General features: G+C 32.5%; 1 pseudogene; it reads right to left on the minus strand.

Annotated features, from left to right (window-relative positions):
- Positions 1-671: 671 nt before the first annotated feature.
- LOC115720711 (5-methyltetrahydropteroyltriglutamate--homocysteine methyltransferase-like) lies at positions 672-21,345 on the minus strand (annotated as a pseudogene).
- Positions 21,346-22,764: the final 1,419 nt, after the last annotated feature.

Genomic DNA, 22,764 nt, shown 5'->3' on the forward strand with positions numbered 1-22,764 from the left:
TTTTGAGAGACTTTGATATTTTTTGGTTAAAATACGCTAAATAAATATTTTAGTTTAGTAGTATGAGGAGCCAAATTGCTCGTAATGAATTTGTCTCAAAGATTCAATATAAATACGAAAACCTTCTTCTTCTTCTTTTTTTTTTTCAAAACCACCTTCATCCTCTCTCTAATATGTGCAAAATAGTATGTGAATCTTCAAATCAAGTGAATAACTAAGAAACAATTCGGCTCGTCCATGGTCTTGTGTTGATCAATTATAGGATCCTTACAAATGAAGTTCTTTGTTGTTGGGAGAACTTGTTAGTTTTTTGTACTAGTGTTTAATTTATCTAGTTTTCATTTTTCAATATGTTGGATGATGAATTCATAGTTTGAAAACTTTGAATTGAGTATTAATATTCTTTTCATTCTTCACTTCTTTCCAATCAATTCTTCCATGTGGAAATATGTAAGGATAAAACAGATACAAGAGGATTTATGATCAAATGCAACATAAAGGCTCTCCACTGATCATTTCAAAAACTTCTACATTTACTGCAAGAGAAAAACATCAACCAAATTTAAAATGGTTGATAGATTATTCGAGCATGAGTAGAAAAATTCCCTTTCTCAAGGAAAAAGGCTACCCAAATATTACTTATCATTACTAGACAATGGCAAAAAACGAGCTCACTTAGCACTGGCCAGATGGGAGCGGAGAAGCTTGGCAGCAGCAATCGTGTTGCTAAGGGCAGGCTTCACTTCAGTATATTTGCGAGTCTTGAGTCCGCAATTAGGGTTGACCCACAGGATGTTAGTCTCCAAGACAACAAGCATCTTGTTGATCCGGTCAGTGATTTCTTCTGCGGATGGGATACTTGGCGAGTGGATGTCATACACACCAGGGCCAATGCCAGCGCCATACTTCACTCCCTCGCGAAACACAGACAGAAGCTTCTCATCAGATCTTGAGTTCTCGATGGTAATCAAATCAATGTCCATGTTGATTATCGTGTGGATGATGTCATTGAAATTTGAGTAGCACATGTGGGTGTGAATCTGTTGAAGAAAATAATTTAGGCAACCAGACGCGACTCTTTACATTTGAAACATTGATTGAATTTTCTCAAAATCTCCCTATATTTTTAAAAGTAGGTAAAACTAGAAGTAGCTTTTATCTTAGGATACAAATCACAGAACTTCATGTAAAATAGACCAGTGAACTTGAGAAGTATCTTGGACACCACAGTTGGTGATTCTGAAGGAGTGAATGACCCAATCAAGATAGAAAGCCTCCTCGGACTTCGTAAGAGGTAAACCTTCTCTTAAAGCAGCCTCATCAATCTAGATAACAGTAATTCCAGCCTTTTCAAGATCCTCAACTTCATGTTATATTATTTTATATAATATAATATTTAGATTAAATAATTAAGTGTGACAAAGTATTAATTTTGTCAAATTGTAACATACATTATGGAGTTACAAAATGTGTAGAATGATCACAAAATAGGAGTTGCAAAATCCTTTAAATTTGATGATCACTTAAATATGTAACTCTCATCTCTTTTTTACTCTTAAATTAGTAAAAGATGTTACTAATTGTTTATGAATGTGAATGAATGATAGCTATTAAAAATATAGCTGTTGGAGACTTTTTTTTTTTTGCTAAATAACCAAACTTCATTAAGCAGAAACGAAAAAATTGGTGAGCACGTGGGGACTCACCTCCCAAAATCTCAACAGACCGTTACAAGGATGGGACAAACCCCACCTCGCAAGGGAGTGAGCAGCCTTATTAAAAACACGAGAAATCCAAACAACATGACTATCGTTCGCAACAAGAGCATGGTAAAGCTCATTAAAAGAAAGCGTAAGAAACCAAACAGGAGAAGAGCCCACAATCAAGGCTTGCACCAGCTGCTGACAGTCCGAAGAAAAGTCCACACCACCAAGATGGAGTTCCTTCGCAAGAGCCACCCCGAAAGCCAGAGCTTCCAATTCCCCCTGGAAAGCCGAGAGCACGTGAACTTTTTTCGCCACAAAAGCAACTAAGTTCCCTGCTTCATCAAAGAAAACAGAAGCCACGACTCCAACCTCCTTAACCAAAGCACAATCCACATATCCCTTCACCTTTCATCATCCTGGTAAACCTCAGTGATACTCCCCCGTTTCGCTTCTCCCCCCCACTTGCATATCAACACCAGCAGCCAGATTAAGACTCTCCGAAGCCAACTCCTTAATCTGGCGATTTAACTTATCCAACTCCAAAGGGACTCCGCGATGATACATATCATTACGGTGATTCCACAGTTTGTAGTACAACATAGCACCATAAACAGTGAATTCACAGGCATCGGTCTGCGACAATGCATTGAAGAAAGGCGGTGATATCAACCGACTCACCACCTCCCTGCCATTCAACTCTGAAGGACCTCCAATCGAATACTCCAATGGGTAGAAAACCAGAGGGAACGCGTTACAGGACAGAGGGAGATAAAATGTCTTACCGTATCCCCATCATCATGCCCACAAAGCATACAAACACCAGGAGCATTCCCAAAAATATTCTACAATTTGGACCCAAAAGGAAGAACGTCATGACATAATTTCCACAAGAACAGCTTAACGCGCTCATGGACCTTTAACTTCCAAATTTTAGAACTCAATACATCCTTCTCCTCAAACCTCTCTTTGTTAAGAGACCAATAAGCAACTTTTAGAGAGAATTTGCCGTTCAAAGAAGAGTTCCAACAAGCTGTGTCCTTTGCCGGAAGCAACTCTCTGTTCACCTTTAGAATGTTAGAGGAAATAACTGTTGGGTTTTATGCCCTAAATAAAACTCCTTTCATATAATCAGATTTACTTATTAATAAAGATCAGAAATAACATTTTATGTTGCATGGTTCACATGATTTATTTCATGATTATATGTATATAATGTATGAATTCTTTTTAAGTCCAGAACATATGAGTTGGTTAAAGATTATAGTGTTGTCAGCACAGTGGAATATAATCTTTATTATATGTTCAAAAGTTTATTCCCTGATTTGTCAGAACACTGGATTTAGACTGACATGGTATAATCAGCGATAGGTATTCTTACACCTTGGAAAAGTGTTATGTCCTTTCCAGGACATTGGCAAAGTTTACCAGTATCGGATGCATGGAGTATGCATTGGAATGGACCGATATTGAACTTTGATTAGATATGTTGAAATTTACCGTAATATCTATTCAATTCAATATCAACTGTTGATCCTAGATCACATGATTGAAATCCTGATATGGTTAGGCTCAATTTCAAGAGTGTTACTCGTGTTCTTTGATTTGTTAGTTAAGCCTAGTTTTGTATCAGGGTGATACGTACATTTTGGGAACACGATAATGCAATTGAGTGGGGGAGCGCTAACATAAATATGGAATCTATAGCTTCTATTTGGCAAATAGAAGTAAAGGATGATTTCCTTCGAGCTTAACCAAACGAAGATAAATGGTGGAGATCTCATTTCACTTAGGTGAAATATCATTTATACAGGGTTAAGTGTTTTAAGGATAAAATACATTGTAGGGTGTTACGGTAATTTAATCCCTGTACAGTGTAAATCATCTATATAGAGGATCATTGATCACATTAGGGTTATAACAATAGATAACTAATGACGTGTCTATATCGTGGAACATATAGAGCGTTTCTATATGACTGAGAGTGCAATTCCAAGTTCTAAGTGTGGATTCAATGAGGAATTAATAAGTTAGGGAATTTACTTGGTAAATTCGGTTCGACTTATTGGAAGCTCGGTTATATAGACCCATGGTCCCCATACTAGTTGAGGCCATACTGCTTGTAAGACTCAGTTAATTGATTTTAATTAATCAATTATAATTCTAAAAGTTAGACTATGTCTACTTTATGAATTCTCACAGTTTAAGGATCAGATCGTAAAGAAAAGGGTTTCTAGGTTTAATTATTAATTAAGAGACTTTGTATGTCTAATTAATAATTATTTTAAATGACAATATTATTTAATAATCTATTTTAGTTATTAAATAATTAGTTTTGGCATTTAAATGATTAGAATTGGAAAAGTGACATTTTTGGAGAAATAGAAATAAAATTGAGGAAACTGCAAAATCCAAGTGAGGCCCATATTCCCTCTATGGCCGAGCACTCCCTTTGTGTTTCCCAATTATTATTTTTATTTTTTAATTTTCATGTAATTGCTAATCAAAGCCTAGCTATAATAGGAAAGTGGTGGATCACACTAAATAAGGCAGTTAATTGATTACACAGTAAAAGAGGAAACTGTTTATTTGGAAAGTTGTGCTCTCCCTTTTCCCTATATAAAGCAACCTTGTTCTCTTCTCTTGTATGCATAATAAGCCACGAAATTAAGAGAGAAAAATAGAGAGAAATTTCGAAATCCTTGTGAGATGAGTAGTGCCCACACACATCAAGTGGTATCTCAATCATAGTATGGAAGACTATGGAATTTCTGCATCAAAGAAGGAGAAAAGAAGATCCAGGTTCAGATCTTAGTGATGCTCTGCTACAGAAAGGAATCAAGGGCTAGAGATCTGAACGGAAGGAGTCATATTATTCCGCTGCACCCACTGTAAGGTTTTCTAACTTTATATGTGTTTATTTTCATTGTTTTAGAATTCATATTAGGTTGTTAATCCAACATACTTGTTAGTAAATCTAGATCCTAGTAAAATAATTTCCAACAACTGGCACCAGAGCCATGGTAATGATTTACTTTCATGTAATATGAATTAAAACGATGATTGATATGTTCTGTGTTGATTTGGATGGTTTCATGTTGGTTTATGTGTTGTTTGATGAATGTTTATGTTGTACAGTTTCGTTTTCCATGAAAAATATTTTTTCAATTTTTGAAAATATTTTATTTGGATTCCTTGTGAAAAATTAAGCAATTTTTTTTTACGGAACTCGATTCCGATAAAAATTGAGAAAGATATGAATTTTTGAAAATCGGGATTCAAGGCAGTCAAGGGTGGTGCTCATGCACACCAGACCCTCGGATCAGCCTTTCCATCCGCGCGCGTAAGTCTGGGCGTGCACCCTGCAGTTGACCGAGGCTTCTCGGTCGAAGTCCCTGCAAGCGTCGAGTTTTCTCGGCGTCACCACCTGCTCCGCGCGCGTATAGGGTGTCATGCAGCCTATTTTGGCTGCACTTGCAGCCTACTGGCAGCAAAAACCCAAAATTGCGATTTTTGGGATTCTTTTCCCAAAAATCCAATTTTTTCATGGGTTTGTTTCCCAAAAATTCATTTTTCCTTTTTTAAATATTTCTAAATTGAAATGTTTCCAATTTTAAATATTTTCAATTTGGAATTTTTCCAATTTTAAATATTTCTATTTTGGATTGTTTCCAATTTTTAAATATTTCCTATTATGGTCAGATTTAAAAATTTTTTAACTTCTTTAATATTTATTTATTATTTAATTATAAGATTAGATATTTTGATATTTAAGATATTTTAAATTAAAAGATAACTTTGTCTTTTTATTTAAAATATTATATTAAAATTATCTTATATGGCAAATTAAATAATTAATAAATTTGAAATTAACATAGATATTTTTATAGATATACTTACCATAATGTTTTCAAATTCAAAAATTTGTTATTTTGTTAAATATTTAATTATTTATAAATTATAAGTATAAAAATGATATTTTTTCTATATATATCATTTTTTTCTTATTAGAAATTTATAAATCATATCTTAAATATTTAAATAACATAGATATTTTTGTAAAGATTTGAATATTGCTTAATTTGAGATATTTTGACATATAATTATGGTAATTATTATTTAACCAAATCTATTTTAAAATTGGTTTATTTTATTAAATTATAAGATCTGAAAGTGATATTGGAGATTCTTTCCTTTCAAATCATTGATCTTATTAGATATTTAATTTAATTTGATTCAAATAAACCTAGATATTTTAAAATTAGTTTCCTTTATTTGGTTAGTTTAAGAATAATAATTTAATTATATTAATATCTTGATTCACATCTGTTACATGGACAATGTTTGTTTATATTGTTTATTCAAAACTTTTTAACAAACCTATTATTTATCTGATCTAAATAGTTATGATTAACTTGTTGACAGATCATGATCCAATGATCTGATTTTAATCATAGTCCAATTGACGATAGATCTTATAAATAATTTGTAACAGGTAAATTTTGTACTTCTTTCATCTGTGTAAACCTAGTAACATGATAGGGTCCATCCAAATCATTTGACCTGTGTGAGCCTATATGTTTGCTTTCGGGCTTAGATGCATATAGGAAGCCCATTTAAGTTTTTACTAAGTAAATGGACTAGGTTGCTAAAATAAATTTTGACATAAGGAAATTTATTTAGGCCCAATTAGATTTGGGCTTATTCAATGAATAACAATTGTTTATTTTAAGGTTAAATTCCTCTCTTTTGGGCCTTGTGTGAGAGTTGGGGGCCATAGAAGTGGGTACGACATACTGAACCCAGCTCCCCCTCACATGAACTACCCCAATTGTGAAGGCCCATTTGCCTTATTTAAATAATTGTATTAGGTTAATTATATTAGTCTAACCTAATTAAAATTGAATTAGCAACATAATTAACTTTTAAAATATATGAAATTTATTTTTCATTGTAATATTTTAAAGTTAATTTTAGAAAAACACTTAGTCAATGATATATTCTAGATAGTTATTTCTAGTACTAGTTATTATTTCTAATATTAAATAGGAAAATATCATTGATTGTGAAATTAGTTGTCTCATAATTAATTTTGGTACAATCTAAGTTTAGAATATTTTCCCAGTATTAAACTAGAATTAATAATTAAGTTTCCTCTTTACTTAATTATTTGATTCTTGAATTTAATACATTTAATTAAATTGAAAATTTCAATATCTAAGTTGATTTTCATCATGATACTTTAATATTGCTATTTTCATGTTATTTAATTAAAGTTGAAAATTATTTGAAGTTTGAAATCTTATTTCAGAATAACTTAAGTTTGAATAATTTTCAGAATATATTTTATTTTATTTTATTAATCATTTCCCAATTTTCGAAATTACATTTCTTTAATTTAGAAATTTCGAATTTTATTTGAAAAATAGATTAAAGTTGAAAATTATTTATTTAATTTTGGACCAACTTAAATCAATGACTTTTTCATTTAATGTTTAATTAAAATAAATGAACTAAAATATATTATAATTAGAAATTGGATTAATTAGTCTGTGAAAGTCTAGATAGATATTATCTGTTTTGCTTGAAGTATTTTTCTAGTGTATTTAATTAAATAGAAAATTAATATTTAAGTTGATTTTTTTTTAATCATGATACTTAAATATTTGAAATTTTTCTTAGATATTTAATTAAATAGGGAAATTATATTTTTTGTTGAAAATTAATTTTTATTAATTTTGGGCCAACATAAAATTAGAGTAATTTTCCAGGATTTATTTTTATTTTATTTTAAAGCATTTTCGAAATGCAATATATATTTATAGAAAATTAAATTTGAGTTGTAAATTAATTCAAATTAATTTTGAAACAACTTAAATTGAATAATTTTCTAAATATTTATGGAAATTATTACTAAGATGGAAATAATTCACGTTATTTTCATATCCATCTAAGTATAATTTATAAATATTAAATTAAAATTTATATTTGGAATTTTTCATTCTAAATTGGAAATTTTAATTAAATAAATATATATTTAAAATAAATGGATTAAAATAAATATTAGAAGAAAATACAACCCTTCATTAAATAATGAGCTTTATTATTATAAGGATATTCGATCTCCATTGTTGGTTTTACATAGCTATTGTTTTAGTGAGTAATCCTCCCTAATGGAGGAACGTTCATTAGCAAGTTAGCACCGTTTAATCTCGAAAGATAAGTAATCTTGTAAGTTTTTTTATATAGTTTATGACCACCCTAATGGTGGCGACTGTATAAGACTTGCAAGAATATGAAACAATGGTGGAAGCTCCTAAGATAGAATAGCCTTGACTCTCGCCTAAACGGGACAACGCGGATTCACATCTTGATTGAATAAAAGGTTGCTAGAATGTTTGACATTTTAGATGAGCTGACAACTCTATTCAATGAATGGTAGCTTTGACTCTCGCCTAAACGGGACACTGATATCAGTTTGTTGAAAACCTTGGAAATTATTTAGGATTGTATGTTTTAGTATTTTCACTTGTCATTCCTATTTGCTATGTGCTTCATAATTTCTGAATTGTGTATGAATTTGTATTGAACCATGTTATTTTCTGTTATTAAATTGTAGTTTAATTTCGAATCTTCATTGTTGGTCTAACTTGATTTGTTTTTCTAATGAGATAAATCCCTAATGGATTTTCACCATTAGACTAACGTAATAGTGTTAGATCTCGAAAGATAAATATTGTATATGCAACATCTAACTGTTCATCAATTGATGACACCCTAGACTAATATTTTACAATATGAAACAAGAAGATTGTATAAATAAGATTACTTTGACTCTCGCTAATCGGAGCATCGTTGGATTCTTATTTAAAACGAAATTATCCTAATTCCTCTTAGCTTATTCATTTCGAATCAGCTTAAAGACATATCATTGGATGAATGGTCTATAAATCATATAAAGTCTTATTTTCTCTTAAGAAATTAGATGACGCATATGATTATATTCCCGGAATTCTATCCCTAAATGATATAAATCCTCAATCTTAAATATCTCCTACTTGTATTGGCAAATCATAGAGTTAGATTAGTAGTGGTGGTCCAAGAAAGAATTACTAATTATATAGTTACACTTTCACAAGTGTTTCATAACCATTTTCTATCAATGGATTTAAACTGTATGAGTTTAGTATTCTGTGACCAGAATCCACTTGCACTATTCTAAGAACTCTTTGATGTAGCTAAACTTAAGTCATCAAAAGATACAACCACATATTTTATAAATCTATGGCATTTGTATCTTGGTCATAGTGATTTTGACAAGATCATTCTCTGCAAAGAGTTAATATGCCTATATCCACTGAAAGTATAATCATCTCATTCGTAGATGGATGTACATTCAGGGGTGGATATGAGTTTTCGTTGTATTCTTAAAACGATCACTCTAGATTTTACCTTATGCAAAGGAAATTTGAAATGTTTGAAAAATTTCATGAATTTCTAGCAATGGTGAAGGTAAGTGGTTAAAGATCTTGCGAACTGATAGGGGTGGAGAAAAAGTTAGTAGATATGCAGTTCAAAGATCATTAATTTGATTTTGAATTATATCCAAACTTACCTTCCCAGAAATTCAAGTTGCATATTGATGATTAGTTACTAGTCATTGCCTAAATCCTTCTATGGTAATATAATTTCAGAATGATGCAATGGTTGTATACTTTATGTAAATCATTACTAGATTCATGGATGACCTAATCGAAATCTTAAGAAAAGCTAGAACTGCTAACCCTGTTTTGCATGTTTGTTAGCTATTCTAAGTGATTAGGGGTGGAGCATCCCATAGTCATCAGATAAGAAAGTGTTTGTTTAAACAAATACTACTTTTCTAAGAAAATGACTAAGTCTGAAAATAAAGTAGCAAATAAAGGAGATATTTTTTCTTGATTCCATAAGTGTTCTATCATGTTATTCGTTACAAGATGATCCCACTGCCTCTGTTGTCTTAACACAACTGAAGAGGTCTATACCATTTAGTTTTCTTTGACATAGTTCACGGTACCTTGTTGTAGTGGGAGAGTTTCTAGGAACTCACCTTCTTATAACTTGGAAGACACTAGTGATTAAAATCCATTGTGAGTTTAAACAAGTAATGGATTGTCAAGATAAGAAACTAAGAAGAAAGCCAATAGAACTATGGTTTGATCCATTCACATGGAGTAACCTAAAGTTTTCTATTACAAGGACATGAAAGGGAATTTTCATTAATAAGTCTATTCAATGGACTTAACAAAACTTCCTGTCCTAGTATTATAGGTTTGAGTTTATATAAACCTATGGCTTGTGGTATACCTGGTAATTACTTACTCTAATGCAAGCAACTTACTTTAGTAAGATGCTGGAGCATTTTTCTTTCCAATGGCAATCTATAGAAGCTTCACAACTTCTTAGATATAGATTTTATTTATCTAAGGAAAAGTTTCAACTATTCCAGAGAAGATAAAGCCATGAAAGAATTTCTTAAATCAACAGTGAGAGGTCTCAGATATGCTTTAGTATGCCTTAGACCAGACACCTGCTGTTGAGTGGGAGTAATGAGTAGGTATCAGATTAATGCAGGAGAAGAACATTGGAAGACAATCAAGTAAATTTTAAGATTAAGAAGAGGAACTATATGTTAGTCAATAAGGGTGGTTTTGAAACTCTTAGACTACACCACATCAGATTTCAAGACTTGCCTTTGTGCTAGAAAGTCAGCTGATGAGATGGTGATTACTTTGGGGGTGGAGTAGCGATTTTGGAAAAGTGTAAAAACCTATCTAAAATCTCTTGGTCTACCAGAGAGAGACTGAATGTTAAAAGTTGTAGGAAAGATACTTATTCAGTCTAAGGAAAGTTCTATACTTTTGTGGCAGTGTTCCAACTTGCCTTAACTACTAGGGTTACTTCCTGAATAACAAAAGAGTAGTCGCCCAAAAGTATAGAATCCAGTATCCCAAAAGAGTAGACATATAGAGACGAATTTCACATTATCAAGGATTTTGTGATTAAGGAAGAGTAGTGGTGGAGAAGAGGTTGTGTTTAATTCAACCTGTCAGATCCCATTACGAGGAGTATACTACTATTACACTTGATTGGTATATCAAGGTGTTAATGATTATTTGAAATGCACTTTTTATTTTATATTAGTGCAAGTGGGAGTTTGTTGGGTTTTATGCCCTAAATAAAACTCCTTTCATATAATCAGATTTACTTATTAATAAAGATCAGAAATAACATTTTATGTTGCATGGTTCACATGATTTATTTCATGATTATATGTATATAATGTATGAATTCTTTTTTAGTCCAGAACATATGAGTTGGTTAAAGATTATAGTGTTGTCAGCACAGTGGAATATAATCTTTATTATATGTTCAAAAGTTTATTCCCTGATTTGTCAGAACACTGGATTTAGACTGACATGGTATAATCAGCGATAGGTATTCTTACACCTTGGAAAAGTGTTATGTCCTTTTCAGGACATTGGCAAAGTTTACCAGTATCGGATGCATGGAGTATGCATTGGAATGGACCGATATTGAACTTTGATTAGATATGTTGAAATTTACTGTAATATCTATTCAATTCAATATCAACTGTTGATCCTAGATCACATGATCGAAATCCTGATATGGTTAGGCTCAATTTCAAGAGTGTTACTCGTGTTCTTTGATTTGTTAGTTAAGCCTAGTTTTGTATCAGAGTGATACGTACATTTTGGGAACACGGTAATGCAATTGAGTGGGGGAGCGCTAACATAAATATGGAATCTATAGCTTCTATTTGGCAAATAGAAGTAAAGGATGATTTCCTTCGAGCTTAACCAAACGAAGATAAATGGTGGAGATCTCATTTCACTTAGGTGAAATATCATTTATACAGGGTTAAGTGTTTTAAGGATAAAATACATTGTAGGGTGTTACGGTAATTTAATCCCTGTACAGTGTAAATCATCTATATAGAGGATCATTGATCACATTAGGGTTATAACAATGGATAACTAATGACGTGTCTATATCGTGGAACATATAGAGCGTTTCTATATGACTGAGAGTGCAATTCCAAGTTCTAAGTGTGGATTCAATGAGGAATTAATAAGTTAGGGAATTTACTTGGTAAATTCGGTTCGACTTATTGGAAGCTCGGTTATATAGACCCATGGTCCCCATACTAGTTGAGGCCATACTGTTTGTAAGACTCAGTTAATTGATTTTAATTAATCAATTATAATTCTAAAAGTTAGACTATGTCTACTCTATGAATTCTCACAGTTTAAGGATCAGATCGTAAAGAAAAGGGTTTCTAGGTTTAATTATTAATTAAGAGACTTTGTATGTCTAATTAATAATTATTTTAAATGACAATATTATTTAATAATCTATTTTAGTTATTAAATAATTAGTTTTGGCATTTAAATGATTAGAATTGGAAAAGTGGCATTTTTGGAGAAATAGAAATAAAATTGAGGAAACTGCAAAATCCAAGTGAGGCCCATATTCCCTCTATGGCCGAGCACTCCCTTTGTGTTTCCCAATTATTATTTTTATTTTTTAATTGTCATGTAATTGCTAATCAAAGCCTAGCTATAATAGGAAAGTGGTGGATCATACTAAATAAGGCAGTTAATTGATTACACAGTAAAAGAGGAAACTGTTTATTTGGAAAGTTGTGCTCTCCCTTTTCCCTATATAAAGCAACCTTGTTCTCTTCTCTTGTATGCATAATAAGCCACGAAATTAAGAGAGAAAAATAGAGAGAAATTTCGAAATCCTTGTGAGATGAGTAGTGCCCACACACATCAAGTGGTATCTCAATCATAGTATGGAAGACTATGGAATTTCTGCATCAAAGAAGGAGAAAAGAAGATCCAGGTTCAGATCTTGGTGATGCTCTGCTACAGAAAGGGATCAAGGGCTAGAGATCTGAACGGAAGGAGTCATATTATTCCGCTGCACCCACTGTAAGGTTTTCTAACTTTATATGTGTTTATTTTCATTGTTTTAGAATTCATATTAGGTTGTTAATCCAACATACTTGTTAGTAAATCTAGATCCTGGTAAAATAATTTCCAACAATAACTGGATTGAAGCTGAAACTGCCTTCCCTCGATGCCAACCATCCTCAATCGAATCCACCAAATCCTGGATCCCCATGCTACTACCAACAAGGGGGTTTATTGCCCTCGAATCAACAACAATATGATCACCACACGACCATTTATGGAACCATATTTTCACATCCGAATCTTGGCCCACCACCTAAACACAATTCTCCCTAATAAAATCCTGCGTAGACCAAATCCCTCTAGCCACCGCAGAGGCATTTCCAGGAAGACTCGACGAGAGAAAACGATTGAATTTGCAGTACTTAGAGCCGAGAACATGCGTCCAGAGGGCCTTAGAGTCCGTTTCCAACAACCAACCAAGTTTGGCAATCAAGCTGAAATTAACATCTCTGGCCCGCCTAAACCCAAGACCCCCACATTGCTTAGGCTTACATAATGAATCCCAAGCTTTCAAGGCCAGAAAACGGCCCTCCTTGCTCTGTTCCATCCACCAAAAGCGTCTCAGGACCGCGTCAATTTGGTTGGTAATTCTTCGCGGGAGGATGAAAACCAACATACTATATATCGGGATAGAGGCAAGGACACTTTTGATTAGCGTTCCTCTAGCAGCTTGAGATAAAAGACGAGCTCTCCAACCTTCAAGTCTACCCGAGATCTTGTCAAGAATAAAATCAAAATCGCTGCTCCGATTGCCTTTGAAAAAGAGCGGATTGCCTAAGAATTTCTCTTCTCTCCCCATCTCCTCAAGGCCTAGCAAACTCTGTATCTCCTCACGACACTCTCCTAAACAGTTGTTAGAGAAGAACACCTTGGATTTCTGCATATTCACCTTCTGACCAGACTATTTACAGTATTTATCAAGAGATTTCAGGGTCCCTTCTACATTACCTTTATCAGTCGCGAGAAAGAGAAGAAGGTCGTCAGCATACATCAGGTGTGTTATCGGGATTCCCTCTCTGTTCAGCGAGTATCCCCTCAGGTTCCTTTCAGACTCTGCTTTAGAGAATAAACGGGACAGAACCTCCGCTCCAAGGATAAAGAGATAGGGGGACAACGGGTCCCCCTGTCTGAGCCCTCTCTTCGGAGCAAAAGCCTTGATGAGACATCCATTGAGCAAAACTTGATACTGGACCGACGACAGGAAATGCATTATCATTTTGCAGAAATGGGGATGAAAACCAAAGCCCTTAAGGACTTTTATAATAAAACTCCATTCCATACGATCGTACGCCTTCGACATATCACACTTTATACTTGCAAAAGCTTTTTTCCCCACCTTCCTATTCATATCATGGAATACTTCATTGGCAATAATAGAATTGTCGGCTATCCATCTTCCCTTTACAAAAGCCGATTGGAACGGGGAAACAATCTTATCAAGCAACACACTTAACCGATTAGCAAGGATTTTTGCAATAATTTTGTAGGTGGAGTTACAATGACTAATCGATCTAAACTCATCAAAACGGCTGGCATGAAGCTTTTTAGGGATCAAAACTATGAAAGTACGATTCACCTCCTTGCCAAAGTTATCGCTTGAGTAACTTGATTCCCCACTATATCCCAGTAGTCCTTGAAAAACTTTATAGGGAAACCATCCGGACCCGGGGATTTCAACGCAAGCAACTCCCAAACAACTTTCTTTATTTCCACCGGGGTTGGAAGTTCCACCAACATCCGATTCTCCTCATCGGTTATACATAAATTAAGCAATGAATTGGCTAAAGCTAAAAAAAAAATGGTAACTAGTAACTAGTTACTGTTTTATCAGCATACAAGCACAAACGTTTTTGAGTCTTTCAACATTCGAAAACTCCTCAAAATCACCCATTTAATACTATAAATGCCCAATTTATAATTGGTAACATCCAAGGGCTTTATGGTGGTCATTCATGTTCATATGGGAGTGAAAAACTCTATAAATAGAGGTCATATTGTTCACTTGTTAGAGAAGTAGTTAAAACCATTTGTTGTGGTTAGAACCTTGTGAGGATATGCTCATCCTTAGACACTAGGCTGAGCATATGAGGCTTGATAAATCCTTTAGAGCATTTCTAGAGTTTCCCTAAGTGTCCATATGAGGGAGGAAATGACTTTTAGGACAAAGGTTCTTGAGCCTTGGTCAAGCTTTATGTGTGTTATTCTTCTTCTTTTTCTCTAGCTTTCTTGTAATCTTCATGAAATACTTTTATTTGCATTTTGAGTATTTTAATTGTAATCCTCCTATTCTCTCTTGTAATGAGAACTTTTCCAACACTTTATCCTTAATGGCCAAAGCAATTTGATAGCAGGTATTAGACCTGAAAGCAAAAAGACATTGATAAGGGAAAAAGTAAAAAGAAAAGATAAATATGCAGAAAATTAATTTATACTTGTATCTTACCTCGGTTGATCATTTCTAATGAAAGACCAATTCAAAATAGTTATAGGACTAGCGAGCATTCCTTTCATTGGGCGCCTAGTCAAACTCCGAGCTAATGAGGACCAGAAGACTGTGATGGCCTTGGGGCGACTGACATCGCCATAGATGATAGGTGGCTTGACACAGCGAGATCCATAAGACTGAACCCACCCATTCACAGTGAAGGCAAAACCAGATAATTGCTCTCCAAAGTACTCAACCATATCATTCCTCTGATTGACAAAACAACAGTAATAAGATCTCAATAATAATAAATATGCAAAAACTATATAAATTTTTTGGGTTAATTCTCACCTCTGGCTCCCCATGGACAAATACATCAATGTCCAGCTCTTCTTGGAGCTTGACAACTTTGTTAATCTCCTCCTTGATCGCACTGACATAATTTTCTTCGGAGATTCTAAATCATACACCAATACAGTTCAATTAGTTTAGACGAAATTTTTAGGACAATTATAGCAAATAATTAGCTAGCCAGGACTCACTTTTTAGCCTCGTATTCACGACGGACTCTTCTGAGATCCATGATCTGAGGGAGGATCCAATTGTGGTAGTTGGAAGAACAGGAAGGCTCAACTTTTTCTGCTGGGCATCCAGCCTGACACTCGCATTTGTTTCTCGACGGTGGTCAGAGCCCTTCAAAGCAGCAGCCTTTAAAAGCAAAGAATTGCAGTCCAGAGTAAGGAAAATATGATCACATCAAAACTATACAACACGAGATGTTGAAGTGGACATCTATTCACATTTCACAAAGACTTACTGATTTTTGGACATGCTCATTTGTTACCCTAGGGGAAGATTTTCTTGAAGCTTGAGCTGCTGCATTGGCAGCAAAGAAAGCCTGGATACAAATTAAAAATCAGACACTGAATATATTCACTAGTATATTATATAGTAGGCCAACACAAAAAGTTACATAAAATAAAATCCAAGCTTGACTGATCATCACATGACACAACAAGATAGCGGCAACATTCATCATTACATTATATGCAGTCCTCTTCATACAGGCTCTTCCTAGTTAGATTTAAATAAATAATAAAATTATGTAAAAATTATTTCATTAATAAGCTTGGAACTAAATTAAAAAGCCTATTAAGTATAATTTTCTATGTCTGGAAAAATATTGAATAACAAATATAATACGTAAGGAGAAAAAAGCACCTCATCCTTGTGTCCAGACAATGCCTTAGCCAAGGCATTTACTTGAACAACTTTTTGAGCAGTAAATGCAAGCCATGACTTGATCTCCGCAGCTAACTTAGTCTCATTCACAAGATCAACTGCAATGTGTAGAAGAGAGCAGGATGTAGAGACAACAACCTTGTCTACAACATGTAAAAGATAGCAGAAAATACGTAAACCTCTAGAACATTACTAACATTCTAAACCAACCCAAAGAACTTATAGAAAGAATACCTTTCCCAACAATACCCTCAAGTGCCTCTAGGGTACTGATGGAAGATGCAAGATCGTTGGCCCATCTACCACTCCAGCAAACAAGTATTTTCCAGAAGGAATCCACTCTCGATCAAATTAAGGGTCTTTGTTCCACGGACCAGGTCAAAGCCATAACCAGCTACACCCTTTAGAGAGGTAAGTGTTTTGTATGCCTCGGCAGGAACATTAGCAAAATATGATTCAATTATAACATTCAAACCAGACAAAGATAACTCTAGTTCTAAGTAGGCATGAGTAAATGCTAGTAATTGGTGAGAATCAAGATCCTTCACAAGGGTGGGCTCATCAAACTGAATCCAAGTGGCACCAGCAGCCTTTAGTTCAGCCACAACCTCCCTGCATAGCATAGACCATTTTTGGTTGACAAGATTTAATACAAGATAACATTGAAAAAGGTAACGTCTGATAAAAAATATGATATTCTTACTTATACACTGGAAGAATATTTCCAATGGGGGAAAGAAGAGAGAAGGAATTCTCAACACCTTTGATGGCAACAGGTAAGACACTGGACCAACAAGAACTGGTACAGTATCTAATCCTAGCTGCAAGACAAGTATTATGAGAAGAAATTAAGCATCTTATACAAATTATTAAATTGAAAAACGTTACTAAGTTTGGTTAGATCTTAGAATCAAATGCAATATAGAGTATTCTTTACTTTAATATTTTTTTCTAAAAAAAACTTAAAGTCCTTTTGTCTCCTTTTAAACTTCTCTCTAATGTCTCTACACATTTATAGAATAAAGAATCCGTAATTAATCTTGATAGTACTTTCAGTTTCAGCTGGAAAAATTAAAAGAAACTGACTTGACCATTGAACTCAAGCTTTAAGTTAGGAAACAACAATGAAAATTACAATACACATATTTACAAGCAACAATGTTTTCTATCAACATGTGACATGGGTTTCCACAAATTCATCTTGTCTTCTCACAAGGCAAGGGAAAAAAATACAACACATAAATATACACACACATATATATATATAGAGATTGAAAGCAATGATATGTGCACACAAGTAACTTACCAAGATTTTACTCACAATGACATGGCATACCTTCTTAACATAGTGGATCCTACCCTCAAATAATTATGGCTAATTATGTCTGGGTGAAAAACATGTCATATGTTTTATAAAAAATTAGTGCACATATCAATACTCAGGTGTGTGTCTCCTATTAATTGAAAGTATTTATTGGGTATTTGAATTCTTTAATAGTATCTTCTGTAATCATCAATATTCAACAGTTGTAAATTATGAGAATAGAAGTATCTCTGATTTATGTAATTAATTTGTAGAGCAAATTAAAAATAACTTTTAATAACGAACTACCAACAAACAAACAGAAGATATTATTGCGGAACTTCCCCTCATGTTATCAAATTCTTAGACAAGTTGATGGCATAAAAGAATGGAGAAATTTGTAAGACACTTATACTTACAGCTTTAGCTTCCTTAAATTCTTGCCTTGTGTGATGCATAAGAGAACTTAACATCCGGACCCAATTCAGGGACAATATAGTGGTTGCGCAAAGAAGATATACAACATTAGCTGAGTCATTCATTCAAACAAAGTTACCAAACTTATTGATAGCTTTTGAAAAACTAAAAAATAAAATAGAGATAAATAAAAACTAACTAGTTGGTGTCAAACCACTTGGTTATTTCCATAGCAGGAACAATGGCATTACCCCTAACCATCAAAGCCAATCTCGCCGCCATTCCAACCATATCTCGGGGGAACAACCCCAAGCATAGCAGTGTTGTCCAACACCTGATCATAGTAAGAAAAGGTGTTGGATGGAATGTACTTGATTCCAGCATCAGCCATCTGATACATGTTCAAATATCAAATAAATTATTCTTTATCTTTTTAAAAGTATTAAATAATAAATTATACATATCAGTATAATTTATTTCATGTCCTTAGTATATTTTTTATTTTCGAGATGATATTTAGACTTTTTAAATAATTTATAGTTGTTGCGTGGAATCAGATTACTATTTTTATAATTCTATGAAATTTAAAAATTATGGTATCCAAATTTTAATTAGAAATTTAATATACTTTATTTAATTAGAATATATTTAAAAAATTTATTTAATAGATTTTTGCTAATAAATTATTTTTTTATTAAAATTTATTAGAAACAAAAATTTTAATATTCTCTTCTTTTAACTCTTTTAAATTAATTATTTTATTATATTTATAAATTTTGCTGTAGTCCATTTGTATCTCATATATATAGACTCACATGAACTTACATATAAGAAGTATACTACAAATAAAAAAATAATTAAAGACTTATATAAATATATATAAGATTATATAAATTTTCTATAAGAACTGATACAACATTAGTATATTATAAGTTACAATCAACATTTATAATATTTTTGAGCTTTTACTAAGTAAATTATATAATTAACATGATATTAAATTACAACTATACATACACTATTATTTAGGTCAATCTCAATATTTCTCTCCAATTAACATTTTGTTATTAATTCTTTAAATTTTTTTCTTTAATAATTTTCTATAATAATTTTTCTTTCTACAAAATAACTTATATTATGTTATTTATAAAATACTTCTTTTTAAAAAAATACAAAATTTTTTCTATCCATAGAAAATGATTTATTTATTATTTTATTTAATAAAAAAACACACTTTTGCTTATACAAGTTGAAGTTTATATATTTTTCTATATTTAATTTGATACACACAAGGTTCTCTAGGAGTAGAAAAGATAGGATTTGTCTTTTTTAGGGCTTTATACAAATATATTTCTGGTCAAACAAAATTAGGTAAGATCGTTTGATGTAGTAGTGAAGATCATTTTAAAAGTTAAAGAGGTCACAAGTTCAACATTCCGCACCTTAATTTATTTATTTATTTTTTTTTTTTTGAAGAATAGCTAAAATATTATTGTTTAGATTTGAATTACTTAGAAACTGTGTAAGATGAAAATATAAAATGTTATTCCATAAAAGTCATTTTAATATAATTAAATATATTTTATTATATCTAATTCTATAATCTTGTTGAAATTTTAAAGTTTGGACAAGATATAAAAATATGTAGTCATCTCTCTTCAATTTTATTTATAGCTTCACCCCTGATATGAGATAGGGGAGTTCTATTTGCGCTCTACAAAATAAATAGTATACCCTAATATTTTAAAAAAACAAGTTTAATATAATTTTTTAAAAAATCACTTTTAATAATTTTATATTTTTTTCTCATATTATTTTGTGTTAATTTTAGTGCTTATTTTAATTTTATTTTTATATATTTTTTTTTAAATCGTGTATAATTATTTTTTTCTAATAAATTTCACATATTTTTTTTAAGTTTTTTTTTAATAATATTTATAATATAATTTATTTTGCTTAATAGATATATTTTTTAAGAAAATAATTTGGAAGAAAAATTAAAAAAAAAAACCTAATATAATTAGAAATATATATTTAATGTAAAATAAAAATTATTGAGAAGAGGTTTATTTATAAGTTTTTGGGTGTAAATAAAATTTCTTTATGAGATAGAATTAATATAATAAGTTTAAATACACAAAATTATAAATTTTTAACTTATGCAAGGAAAAAAATAACTAACTTAGAAATTAAATTTAATGGAGAATTATGTTTATTGCATAAAATATAAATACATATGTTATATTTTTTAAAATTATAAAAAAAATTAATTGACTTATTTAGGTCTTAAGTTTTTGAAAGATTTTTAAAAAATTACTATAATATTAAGAATAAATTTAATGTAGACATCTAACGACATTTTGCGACATTCAATGATGTGTTGTGACAATGAGAAGTCGACAACATGTCGCAAAAAAGTCGATAGCATGTCTGAACAATACATACATGCCTACATTGCGAATAAAATTGCAAATTGTCGAAACATATTGGGAAATAAAGTCGCGAATCAACACAACATTAAAACAAAAATATTAATCAACATATCGTGAATAAAATCACTAAACGTCGTGAAGCAAGTCACGAATAACTAATTCATATTTTAAGCAAGTATTTTTACTGAATTAACAAAAAAAATATTACAGAACAGAATAGAAACATACCTGACTGTTGAACAATAGTGCGATGTCAGTTGCCTTAACATCTTGTTTCTGTTGGCCCTCCAGAGTTTCTAATTTACCATTCTGGGAAACTTGGTTGCGCTGCATTGAGCATACTTCTTGCCCACTTTCTCAATGGTTTCGTATGCCCAGTACTGAAAGGCAGGTACATAGCCACTAACAGTGTACTTTGCCTCCTGAGCAATCTTCTTCCCCTTCTTCTTATCAACATTATCCTTGTAATGTTGCATATCCTTATTCAATGTCTCCATCAACTTCCAAAAAGCATGCTCACCCCACGGATACTTGAAAAAGAATTCAAGATCGTTAACAAACTTTAACATGTCAGGCCAAACTTGGACATTATTCTCTTTTGATACTAATACACCTTCAATGAAAGCGACCAGTCCAAACTTGTAGGCATCATCTTTACTTCGCACCTCTCAAGTTGGAGCATAAGTGAATCCAACTGCACAGAACTCTTCCTTTCAAAATATGTCTGAACTAAATGGTCGTTGGACTTGGCTATTTCCTCCTCTGTAGGGGCACTACTCATAGGTAAGCTGGTAATAAGTCCAAACTCTATCCGTCTGAATCTCATGTCATTCTTCTTTACATGAAATTCCAAACCTCATCTTCCTTTTTAGTATCTACTTTTATTTTCCGTAAGAGGAGGTTGTGGACCAAAGCGCCTGAGAAAGTCAACTCTCTAGCTTCCGAAAAGTACCCAAAAGGGCTAGCCTTAACCGTATCAATCAAATCAAGCTTCGTAAACTTGGCTTTGATATATATAAACCTATTTGTACCCCGATAGGTAAGACGTCCTGTGAAATGCTGGGAAACTGGAAGTTTAAGTTCAGGAGCCATATGCAAAATTGTAAGCATTTTTGTTAAAAATCAATAAAATGAATATTGTAAAATATATCGCAATATGTCGCTAATCATCGCGAAACAGAATCCCAGGTACCTAGCCCAGTGTTCTGCGATATTTTACGATAAGATCGCGACATACATCGTGATACATCGCTAAACAACTAACATGTCATGAAAACATCGCCCATAGAAAAAAAAACTAACAACATTTTAAGACGAAATCACAAAATGTCATGAATAATGTCGCGATATGTCGCTAATTGTTTAAAAACCCAAAACTCAAACGGGCTTCAATGAAATTCAAACAAAATCATAAAAAGTGAACATAAACCAAATAAATTTCTTTACAATGAAGCACAAACAATAAAAAACCCAATTAAAATAAAAAAAAAGTTTAGACAAATACCTTTTTTTATGATTTCGGATGTGGGTTTGGGGTTTTGCGATTTGGATGTGATCTGGTTTCACGATATCGTCTTTGTTTGTTGGGGTTTCGCGATTTCTCTTTCATCTGGTTTCACGATGACGGAGGTGGTGTGGGTTTAGGTCTGGGCTTCGTGTTTCGTCGGAGGTGGTGGTTTTGTTGGGCTCGCTAGGTTTCATTGATGGGTCCGGTGGGGTTTCGTCGGGAGTTTCGTTGGGCTCGCCAGGTTTCGTTGGTTTGGGGAGTTAGAGAAAGAGAGAGAAACGAGAGAATGAGAGTTAGAGGGAGAGTGGGAGTTTCAAATGGGGAGAGTATTGTTGGGATTTAAGATTTTTGGAGTGTTAAATTTTTACATTATTTTAAGAAGCATATAAAAACACCTTATGTTTTTTTTAAGCATATAATGTCAAATGTATCTATATATATATATATATATATATATATATTATATAATGCTCTTAATGTATGGAATGGATAATAAGATTAAAACACACACACATTAATGTCCGATTCAAAATTGTAGCTAAAATTAATGCCAATTTTTTTTGCAACTAAGCCTAAACTTTGTAACATTATTTGATGTACAACGGTGCAAACATTCAAATGCTGTTAAAAGATACACAATGCATGTCAAATTATCAAGCAAGTAAGAACTCTTTATAAGCTACTAGTTGAATG

The sequence above is a fragment of the Cannabis sativa genome, chromosome X (assembly GCF_029168945.1).
Source record: "Cannabis sativa cultivar Pink pepper isolate KNU-18-1 chromosome X, ASM2916894v1, whole genome shotgun sequence".
Classification (NCBI taxonomy): domain Eukaryota; kingdom Viridiplantae; phylum Streptophyta; class Magnoliopsida; order Rosales; family Cannabaceae; genus Cannabis; species Cannabis sativa.